Source organism: Biomphalaria glabrata, chromosome 9 (genome assembly GCF_947242115.1).
Source record: "Biomphalaria glabrata chromosome 9, xgBioGlab47.1, whole genome shotgun sequence".
In the NCBI taxonomy this organism is placed as follows: Eukaryota; Metazoa; Mollusca; class Gastropoda; family Planorbidae; genus Biomphalaria; species Biomphalaria glabrata.
In genome coordinates this window covers 6,354,420-6,366,641 of record NC_074719.1, presented here as the reverse complement: position 1 = coordinate 6,366,641, position 12,222 = coordinate 6,354,420, and the positions used below count along the sequence as shown (strand labels likewise).

Below are 12,222 nucleotides of genomic sequence, written 5' to 3'. Positions count from 1 at the left end.
TTTACGTCACTCCTGGGCAGATTTCCTTTTTGAATCAAATGTGTTCCCCGTGGTCTTTATAAAAGATCTCTATCTGTCTCTCTCGGAAGCCGGTTGCTTACAAGTGCTCTCTTCTATGTCAGTTAAAGCAAGTTGGCCCCTGACCTGATCTTGAAGCATCTTTGAGAAGGGAAAGGGGGCACAACATTTTATCTCACAACAAAATTGCTTTGGATTGTCCTCATTACGGGATATGTGTCCTGCCCAGCGAAGATGTTGAACAATAATCAGTGCCACTACATTGTCCATATCAACAAACGCAAGAACATAGTAATAGTCACTAGTGACAATAGTGTTTCACATGCATTAAATCTAATTGATTAAAGAATCACTAAAAAGTATTTTAAAATGATTAACTTTAACGAAAAAATAAAAAGTTTTAAACATATTTACCTTATCACCTGCTAATTAGTCTACAAACAGAGCTGTGGAAGACATTGAAACAAGTTTATTCGCCTAGATAAACATAAGATGTCGATGCGCGAGCTCAATACGTTGTCCCAAAGGGAACGCACCAGAAATATAGTGCGAAAAAGGTTGTTGAACAATTTGTTTTTGAAATCGGGAAAACTGAAATCTTTGGAACATATATATAGTTCGTCCATCGTGGTTCGATGATGACCACTTTGTCATCCAGGGGGCTGAATGCTGGGGTTTTATGCCTCCTCGTGTGGCTGGTGAGACCTTTGTGAGCTCGGAATGTTCGGCTGCACACTGGGCAGGTTATTTCAGCAGGAGCTAGTGTCATTGGCCTTGCTTTTCTTCTCTGGCGCTTTTCATCTGCCAGCGATGTTCTCTTTTCCTCAGCAACCTGTGCGCCAGTTTTCACAGTGCGATGCCATGATGCTCTGTCATGTGCCTCTGTCTCCCAGGTGGCTGGGTCTATGCTGAACACCTGAATGAAATCGACCTGCGTATCGCCAAGGCCAGTGCATCCTAAGGCAGACTGTCTAAAAATGTCTGGAACAGACGTGGTATCACCACAAATACAAAGCTAGTGGTCTATAGAGTCGTCATCCTCCCTACATTGCTCTATGCCTTAGAAACGTGGACTGCGTACAGAAAACACGCAAAGAAACTGAATCATTTCCACACGACATGTCTAAGAAAAATACTGAATGTCAAATGGCAAGACAAAATACCAGATACTGAAGTCCTTCGAATAGCGGGTCTGCAAAGCATCCACACAATCCTGATGCAGTCCCAGCTGCTATGGGCAGGACACGTCTGCAGAATGGAAGACCACCGCATCCCTAAACGACTCTTGTATGGCCAACTAAGTGAAGGAAAGCGCTCGCAAGGTGGTCAAAGAAAGCGCTTCAGGGACACCCTCAAAGCTGTGGAACATAATGCGTATTTCAAGTAAGACTTACTTTTCGTTGGTGGGGACTCTTTCCATGTGAGGGGAAACCACTTAATAATTGAAATCTTCCCATCAAATAACTGGAGAACTGATACTTACATTCAATGTGGTACTATACAAATTCAACTCAACCAGGTCCTTGTATCGATGTAAGTTTATATAATCAGTTATCCCGCGCCATTTGCCCTTATACAGGTTTGAGGGGAAAGAGAAGTTGAGGATATTCGCTTTTTTTTTCGCAGATATGTGTATATTTAGATTGGTGGAAATATCCCAGAATTTAAAACAAATTATATTTTAAAAAATACTAGTAATATTAATTCTGACGTAAATATGTAATTTTGTACAGAAAAGAGACAAAATAAAGCGGTTAGAGTTAAAATAGGGCAAAATAATCAATAGCATAAGCTCTAAATACCACATAAAGATCTTTTATTGAAGCATTTTTTCAGAAATACTTTAAGAACTTTTTGTACATAAGCATGATAAGCACTATATTCAATAGGTAAGGGAAGTAATCCTGGAGAGATAAGGGGCACGACATGACCTAAATTGTGCCGATGTGTCAAATATCCAAATACGTATCTCTTGTACATAAGACCATCACACTTATCTCTTGTACATAAGACCATCACACTTATCTCTTGTACATAAGACCATCACACTTATCTCTTGTACATAAGATCATCACACTTATCTCTTGTACATAAGACCATCACACTTATCTCTTGTACATAAGACCATCACACTTATCTCTTGTACATAAGACCATCACACTTATCTCTTGTACATAAGACCAGCACATTTATCTCATGTACATAAGATCATCACACTTATCTCTTGTGCATAAGACCATCACACTTATCTCTTGTACATAAGATCATCACACTTATCTCTTGTACCAGAGGTCGGCAACCTTTTGATTCGGAAGAGCCAAAAATTACAATTTCCATTTTTGAAAGTTTTTGAAGAGCCACAAAGTTTTTTTGTTGCCAACTATAAATAATACTCGCATAAATAAAGTTCTTTGATAAAGAAAATTGAATCTATTTATTCATAATAAAATATCTATTTATTTATATATGATTAGTGTTTTTCACAACAAATTAGATAAAATATTTATGGAATTATTAAATAATTACTTATTATGTAAGTAAATTAATTAAAAGAATTAACTATTTACATACAACACTAACTTGTACTTCAATAACAAAATAATTGAGCAAACAAATTCAATGGAAACGATGGCTTTAGTTTTAGAAAGTTTGGATACATTTGGCTCATAACTTGTTGTTTTTAGTTTCAAACAAGACTCTACATTTTCATTTGTTAGTTGGCTTCTTACTTTAGGTTTAATTATATTCATGTAAGAGAATGCTTGCTCGCATGAATATGTCAATCCGAATATAGTTAGCACTCCTATTGCCAAACTTTTCACTTAACTGTAGCAATATGGAAGACAGTTCCATGTGTCGAATATCTCGCGGCATTTCTTGGAAAGCTGTCCACTTTTGTTGCGTTACGTACAAACATTTCTGGACCTCCAACTCTTCCAGCTTGCTTTTCAAATCTGTAAATTCTCCACTCCAAAAAGCTTTACTTTTTAAAGTCCAGTATCAATTCCAAATGACTTTATGTGGATTTCGTTACTATTTGTGTTGATGATATTTATTATGAATGCTAGAATGGTTTTGTTGGTTTTGAGATGCTCCAATCTCTCAGCAAATTCATCTGCATTTAAAAAAAAAAAACCTTGCTAAAGTAATTCCTGTCAACTGGTTTTATCGCGATATTGCTTTAGAAAGTGAATATGTAGTAACTTGCCGCTCTGAATAAGTAAAGTTTCCCTTTCAGACCTTGCGATCTATAGGGCAGATGATGTAAAAGTCATCTCGTTCTGTTGTCCACGGTTAACGAGGGTGTCATGTGACCAACAAAACGACCAACCGCCTTTATTTTTCCCAACGAATGTCAGGTATCCATTAGAGCTGGATGGATTTAGAAGCGCCTAAAAATACCCAGAGATTAAAAATCCCAGTCTTCACCAAGATTCTAACATGGGACTCCGGTTTGGAAGACAAGCGCTGTACTGCTCAGCCACCGCTCTGATCTTCTACCAAAACATCGGCTGGGTTTCATTTTCTTGTAGTTTTAGATTCATCTTATTTACATTTGCTGATATATCCATCATGGAGTAACATTTGTGCAACCTTTTGTCGCCCTCTAATTCAGGGTGATTAATACCTTTATCATTTAGGAATGTATTTATTTCATTCAAGCACAAAGCTGGAAGTTTCAACAGCATACCTGTAGAAAGCCATCGCACATTATTGGAAAGAAGAATGTCGGAATATTGAGACTCCATTTCGTTTAAGAATTCTTTAAACTGACGATGGTAGAGTGCTATTGACCTGCACTTCTTGCTGGAGTAGGCAGTGAAACGTAAGAAATACGTGGAGACTCGCAGATTCTGCTTTATTTTTTGCTGTCATACTTCTGGCTCCATCAGTTGCTATTGAAATAAGTTTATTTAAATCGATCTTATTGTCTTCAGGCATTTTTGAACGGCATTCGCTAAATCTTCTCCTCTAGTTTGTCACGAGAGAGCTAGCAATCCTTGGGAAGACATATACAGGACAGAAATCCAACTTGTGCCGTGTTTTTTATGTCGCAAGACTTATCTATATCATTGATAAGGCAGAAGAAAGTTTAATATCTTTCACCTGCAAATATGTTACATTTGAAGACATGGGAAGGGGTGCGATGAAAATCAAGTACAAGTGTCTGAGAGATAGAATCGGTGCCAAATCTTACTTAATCGATTCAATTTTTTTTTCGATGAAATAAATAATATTTGGGTATGGAACTAAAGAGCCGCAGCTTAACTTCCAAAGAGCCGCATGTGACTCGCGAGCCGCAGGTTGCCGACCCCTGTCTTGTACATAAGACCATCACACTTATCTCTTGTACATAAGACCATCACACTTATCTCTTGTACATAAGACCAGCACACTTATCTCATGTACATAAGACCATCACACTTATCTCTTGTACATAAGACAGTTAGATGGTCTTATGTACTAATTTTTGATAGAATCGCAACCTTGATGCCGCTATTTGCGAAAAAACCAAAGCTTTCTTTCAAACCTTTGTATTTTATTTTTCGTTATTTCCCCAAGAGGCCGCAGTCTACAGGTTAAGCATTCCGTAGTTGTAAAGCAATTTGTTTCTTTTCCCCAAAGTCTTCTTAGTTTTTAATGTGCTTTACGTCACTTCCACTTACTTTTAGACGCGTCTAAATAAAAAACTTTAAAATAAAAACAAAAACACTCCTTATAGCATTAATAAGAGATCTTTTTCTTTTTTTGAGAAAGAGAGAGAGAGAGAGAGAGAAAGTGAGTGAGAGAAAGAGAGAGAGAGAGAAAGGGAGAGAGCAAATAATGGTACTTAGTAACCAGTGGCGTAGCTAGGGGGGGGAGGAGGTTAGAATTTTAAAATTCTCCCGCCCCCACTTGAGGGTGCTCCCAATGGAGTGTTTTATTTTTATATTTAATATTAAATATTACACAAAATGCAGGGGCCCCCAAAGAGGTCAAGCCCCTTCGCGGATATCGGTTGGATTTAGAAAGCGCCCCCCAGTGAATCCCCACCCCCACCGGGATAAACGAGAAACAACTGGCTTGCTTCGTATACTGACAAGATCAACAGATATGGCAACATTTAGTTTAATAGTCAAAGGGACATAAATGAATTTTATTGCAAATGGTAAAAGTGGACAAAAGATTTATCTGCAGGCCTATTGAGAATTGACTTAACGTTTGTTAATGACATTTGATCTTCTGTTGTAGATTATTTCTAAATATAGATTACAGATGGGTCATGTGACCAATCTTTACGACCCTTATGACCAATATTTACGCGGGGCGTCATGCACTGGTCTTAGCACGGAATCTGGATGGTCGAGTGGTGTGTTCTCTTAGTCTTATCTTGCTGTCAGGCGGATATGTCGAACAGGAGGGACACACTGTCCATTCTTTCGCTATGGACATTGACCATTTTCTCCCACAGTACTCTCACTATTACGTTGGTATCTAGTACTGCCTTTAAACATGTTAAACATGTACATTATGATTATATGCATTAGCCTCTCCTATATACAATCTGGATAAGAATGGATACATCAGATACTAGAAATGGATAATGTCATGATACAATAACGTACGTAAGCTCCGTCCCAGCCTTGACACTCCCTCATGGCGTTTGAGTGTGTGACGGGGCCACTATGGGGGGTGGTGACTGTGCTCTGACGTACCAGGATTCTTCCAACGCCGTCTCTGTATGTGTACCAGGCATAAGACCTGTTCTCAATACTGGAGGAGAGAGATGAGTGTTTTAATAGAGCGACTTTCTTCATTACATTGACAAGATAGTGTGCTGCTTGATTGGCTTATGTCAAGTTTGTGTATGTCTTATGTATGTCAAGATAGTGTCGGTCTTATATACATGTCAAGTTTGTGTATGTCTTATGTATGTCAAGATAGTGTCGGTCTTATATACATGTCAAGTTTGTGTATGTCTTATGTATGTCAAGATAGTGACGGTCTTATATACATGTCAAGTTTGTGTATGTCTTATGTATGTCAAGATAGTGTCGGTCTTATATACATGTCAAGTTTGTGTATGTCTTATGTATGTCAAGATAGTGTCGGTCTTATATACATGTCAAGTTTGTGTATGTCTTATGTATGTCAAGATAGTGTCGGTCTTATATACATGTCAAGTTTGTGTATGTCTTATGTATGTCAAGATAGTGTCGGTCTTATATACATGTCAAGTTTGTGTATGTCTTATGTATGTCAAGATAGTGTCGGTCTTATATACATGTCAAGTTTGTGTATGTCTTATGTATGTCAAGATAGTGTGATTGTCTAATGAACAAACGATAGCGCGATTCACTTATGTACAAAAGATAAGCGATTGTTTACATTTCCGGATAAGTATTTGGATATTTTTGATATTTGGCACATCGGCACAATTTAGGCCATGTCGTGTCACTAATCTCTCAAGCATTACTTTCCCTACCTGTTGAAAATAGGTCAAGCGCTGATGTACAAAAAGTTCTAAAAATATTTCTGAACTAATTGCTGCAATAACTTCAAAATTTATCACTGAATATTATGTAAGAAAGATAATCCAAACTGAATAAAATAATACTTCTAAAGCTGAGAGTTACTGCCCATAGTTTGTAATACAACGTGATTGGTGTGAACAAGCAAAGTAAAAAATAATAATAATAACAAAAAAAGTTTATCTAAGGGGAGGAACTGTATATTTATAACCATATCTATCAATACTGTAAGACTTATTTCCTCTAATCAGTACCAAACATAATTCATTAATTTCTTAATTATAGTTCTTCTTACAGACCTTGCGATCTATACAGAGTGTAACTCAGATGACATCTGTTTCTTTGGCTCCCAGTTACCGAGGGTGTCATGTAGCCAGCACAACGACCAACCGCCTTTACTTTAACCCAACCAATGTCAGGTACCAATTAGAGCTGGGTGTACTCACAGGCACCCTAAAGAACCCCAAAGTAGAAACCCCACCAGGATTCGATCCCGGGACGTACTGTTTAGAAGCCAAGCGCTTTACCACTCAGCCTCCAATTAATTACCACTTATTAATTAATTAATCAATAGGTTAATTTTGTGATTGACTCATATTTTGTTAGCAACAAAGAATAATTGCGCAAAGTTTCAACCTATTCCGAGAATTGGAAGCGATAGAAAAAACATGCACAAAAATCGTACAAGACAGACAGACAGACAGACAGACATAGTCAGTTGATATGATCTTTCTTTCTCCTAACGGACAGGCCTGGATCTGGAGCTCATCACCCTACGTCCTCAGTGAAGGTTCCACAATGAAAGCCACAAGTGGTTCGTACCTTATACATAGCTCACGGACAGCTTTAAGTGATGAAACTGTGCCAACACAGGAAATTTCTTCCCATTTGTATTTGTATTGGCCACAAAGCCTTGGATGGACCGCCACTCCAGCCGACGGATACAAATGGCGGTCCTTTTGTAGAAATGCGTTGCGGATTTGGTGGGTCAGCAGGCTTTTCTTCATACTCACCTCGGAATTCGCTGGGTTCGCTACCTGTTGTTCGGTACCTGTTGTTCGCCTATCTGCTTACACTAGCAGTCGTAGGTGCCATGTTGAGGTCAAGGGAGCTGGACCTGAGATGAACTCCTATTGAAAAATCAGAGCAGGTAGGACTCAATCCTCCCGTAGTGCTCTGGCAAGAAACTGGGCTGTCCGGCTTAGTGCTTCATGGCTACCATACAAGTCGAGTGACTGCTCAGACACGTCCCCCCTTAGCTCTCGGAGCCGGGGACACTCGTACAAGACGTGCGACACTGTTTCGACGCTCTCTCCACAGTGACGGCATCGGGAGTCATAGTTCGGTCGAACCGGGCAAAGTATGCCCTGGAAGCTGGACCAGATCACGTTACTCCCAAGTCAAGTCTGAGGGAACAGCTGGACCACATCTTGCTAATCAAAACTTAATACAAAGATATATTTAGTGTAGGGACAACTTTATTTACAGGTACTTAATTTCATTCCTCAATAATACCCAACACAGATGTATGATAATTTAATAAGGCATTTACTATCTTCAAATAACAATTTAAAAATTGATTCACCCATTAGCATATCGATGTGGCATCTCTCTTATTTGCAACTCTGATGCCGAGAGACTTCTCTGTGGGTTCAAGGTTGTGTCAGCTTTCTCTGACTCAATCAACGCTATAGGAAACAGTGCAAACATAAACTCACAATTATTAAGTTAGATCCGACATTCTTAGGTATATCTATGTCTGTTTAACAAGTCAACAGAGAATAATATCTATCTAGCCATGAAAAAAAATCGATTCTCGTATTTTAAAAATAGTGATTTCAAATTAGTAGGAATATAAAATCTAGCTAATGCATAATTTATGGTTTTAGAATAAATGGCAAGAAGGTCTATAAATACCACAGATACAGGAAGGTAATCACAGATGCATTACGTAATAACCAATCTTAATCTAAATATTTGAATTGTAAAGAAAAACGTGTACGGATGTGACGTCATTAAATGTGTACCGATGCGACGTCATTAAGCTCGTACTGATAGTGGAAGACATTTATAGATCAGCTCTACCTGACTAGTGTACAGGCAGATCTTATAAATCGCGAGGCCCAATGTATGCTCGCGAGGCCGCTCTTCTAAAATTTCTTTACAATAACAAGTATTACCTTTCAATAGATCATTATATCAACATATATATCAACATGCAAAGGAAGCAGCTCAATTGCTATAGGCGCCGCGACAGTGGGTTAATTAACTTTAAGTCCTACATCTTTAAAAGCCTGAGACAAGAGTCATAAGTGATAGTAATATGCTAAATCTAAACTGCGGGGCCCCTGACAGGCGCGGGGCCCAAATTGGAGTAATCGGTCTAATGCCGGCCCTGTTAGTGTGTAACTCTAGATGTTAAATATCATATTGTAAAAAGTTAAAATAGAGGACCCAGTCTCTTTTGTGATATTGTAAATAAGCTCTTGTGCTGTCGTTTCAACTTTGTAAGAACTTATAATCTAAACAATAGTGAAGTGCATAGTGTAGTGAATAGTGTAGTGAATAGTGAAGTGAATAGTCTAGTGAACAGTGAAGGGTTAGGGTTATTGAAGTTTAGTGAAAAAAGAATGCCAGTAACTGTCAGCTTGTATTTTTATTAAAAATACATATAGAAGGCTTGTAAAATGTTTGTAAAATGTTTTACATGTTTCGGATGTTCCTTCAGAGTTGAAGATAATTACTTCCTAGTCCAAACCTCCCGCAGGACGACGGGGGATGGGAGCGGGCAGGGTTTGAACCCGGGACCATCGATAAATCTGAACGACAGTCCAGCGTGCAAACCGCACGACCAGGCAGCCATCCAAGGCTTATCTCCAAGTCCAAATATCAAGGAGTTATGCGATGACCAAACTGTGGCCTACACATTTTGCCTTACCCTAAGAAGACAAAATCATTGTCTGGCGGTGCTTAAGTTATCTTTTTGTCGTCTTTGTCTTCTGTGATAGCTTTTTTTCTATGTATATCCCGCCGCCTTTGTAAAAAATCTGCAGCTGTTTCGGAGGCCATTTGGTGCAAAGTGTTCTTGTCTATGCAACTTAAAGAAAGCTGACAGTGAGCTCATTTTTATAAAAGATTGATTTGATTTTGCATGCCATCGTATCAAATACGGGAAAGATACCCTGCCCAGCACAGTTATCGAACAGCACATAGTGCCTCGACACTGCATATTGCACTTTTCCAGCACTACATCGCAATTTGTAGTGCAGTCTTATCATTGTACGTCCATGGCCCCATTGATAAGACGTTCTGTAAGCCTTGGTTGCTTTCTCTATGGCATCCGTGTGTCAGGCTCATACAGACGTGAAGACAAAGCCTATGATTAGAAGACAATGCTTTTTTTTTTGCCGCCAACAAAGAAGAGTGTTTCGGAATTGATCTGAAAATACATCGATAGGCTTAGTCTTACTACAGAAGTGAGGATCTAGATTGAACATCATCATCTTTTCATTGCGTTCCTTATGGAGCATAGGGCCTCAGTAAAAAAAAAAACACACTACTCTCCACGGTCTCTTGCTATTTTTTTGAATGTCTTCCCAGCTCTTTCCTGCGTCGCCACGTTCTTTTTGGTCTTCCTCTGCGTCTTGTTCCCCTGGGGTTCCACTCTAAGACCTGCCTAGCTCTGTTCTTCTATACTGCTGTATCTATACTATCTGTCGTCATCGTGAAGTACATAGAAGTCTAATTCACAAAGCGCTGGTTGTGAATGTGTATATATGTGTTTCATGTGTAAATGTTGGTTCGTATTTGCATCTATATTATTATTCTTACAATAGTTACGCTGAGGTGGTCAATTTCAAAATGTAGTCAAACTGAATTTACATTTGATTAGACCAATAAAAAATGATCTTATCTTATCTTATACTTTTAGATATAGCTCTACCAGTACAAGCTAAATTAAAAAAATGGGCTGCTACTTCTAGTGCACAACTTACCCCAGTGGTAGGGCCAATTCTGTCTGTTATCTACATTATGAGCCCAGCCACGGGCATTGTATTGGTACAGGGGATGGATTCGTTCCATGGTCACCAGATCTTGATTCTACTAAATAAATATAAGAACAAAACAACAACAACATAAAACAAACAACAAGACAGACACAACAATGTAAACAATAGCGATACTGTAAGAGTGGAGACTCGTTTACTCCAGGCACGAAATAGTGCACTATCATTTTTTGGATTTCCCGCTGGCATTAAGTGATACTGATAGTACTGATAGTACTGATAGCACTGATAGTACTGATAGCACTGATAGCACTGATAGCACTGATAGTACTGATAGCACTGATAGCACTGATAGTACTGATAGCACTGATAGCACTGATAGCACTGATAGTACTGATAGCACTGATAGTACTGATAGCACTGATAGCACTGATAGTACTGATAGTACTGATAGCACTGATAGCACTGATAGCACTGATAGTACTGATAGCACTGATAGTACTGATAGTACTGATAGTACTGATAGCACTGATAGCACTGATAGCACTGATAGTACTGATAGCACTGATAGTACTGATAGCACTGATAGTACTGATAGTACTGATAGTACTGATAGCACTGATAGTACTGATAGTACTGATAGCACTGATAGCACTGATAGCACTGATAGTACTGATAGTACTGATAGCACTGATAGCACTGATAGCACTGATAGTACTGATAGCACTGATAGCACTGATAGTACTGATAGTACTGATAGTACTGATAGCACTGATAGTACTGATAGTACTGATAAGTAGTTTTTCCTATTATCGCGTGAACTGCCGTTCTACAGACAGATTCTTCACCGCGATCTTTGTTTGATTTCAGCAACATTTCTAAAGTCTTTTTATGGCTGACGCGGAGTGGCCTCGATGTGCAGTCGAGCGTAACACTGGCGGATCCGGGGAGGTTGTAGGGCGGTAGGGGCGATCGCCTCCCCCCCCCCCACTCGGCCGACCCCTTCCCGTAGGTGGGGGGGGGACGGGCGATTTTTGTATAGAATTCACAAAATTTTTATACGAATTTATTAGTTATGTTAATAATACACACTAATTATTTATATTTCAACGTATTTTTAGATTATTTCCCCCTCCCCCCACTCTAGTATGTTGGCCGATTTGGTGGGGTGGGTGGGGACGATGGTTTCAATCCTGCCCCCCCCCCCCTATAAACTTTCGAGTGGGGGGGGCGGTCCAATTTATTACTAGAAATCACAGCTTGTTAACAGAATCAATTAAATATGATTAAAACTTGTTATTGATATTTTAACCGATCATTATATTTGATCGTTTCCCTGTTGGCCGAATGGCTGGGGTGTGTGGGGTGAATACATATACTGCCCTGTTAATCTTTGATAAAAATTTTTTTCTTTTAGTCAGAAAATGTTATTATTGGTACAGATAAATGCATGTCCATATTCTATAACACCAATTAAAGTTTATGAACCCAAAAATTAAGTTAACTTAATGGGGTTAAATCAACGATGGTATCAATAATCAGCAGAGAACGAGTTGATACGATTTTTGTTGATTCTGAGGCGCTTTATTTATCGCGGGCATACCTTAGTATAATCCTTGAGAGATAAATAATCCACCAATTACTTATCAGGCAAATATTAACCTAAAAAAGCTAAAAAATGATAA

General features: G+C 38.8%; 1 protein-coding gene across 1 annotated transcript in view; it reads right to left on the bottom strand.

The window, feature by feature from the left end:
* The window catches only part of LOC129928165 (uncharacterized), a 55,382-nt gene extending 44,665 nt beyond the window's left edge, over nt 1–10,717 (bottom strand). Inside the window, exons 1-4 of the mRNA XM_056041164.1 lie at nt 10,526–10,717; nt 8,116–8,218; nt 5,625–5,772; nt 433–464 (exon numbers count right to left, since the gene is read on the bottom strand). The gene's annotated coding sequence lies outside the window, so the exon portion shown is untranslated. The remainder of the gene's footprint in view (nt 1–432; nt 465–5,624; nt 5,773–8,115; nt 8,219–10,525) is intronic.
* Nucleotides 10,718–12,222: the final 1,505 nt, after the last annotated feature.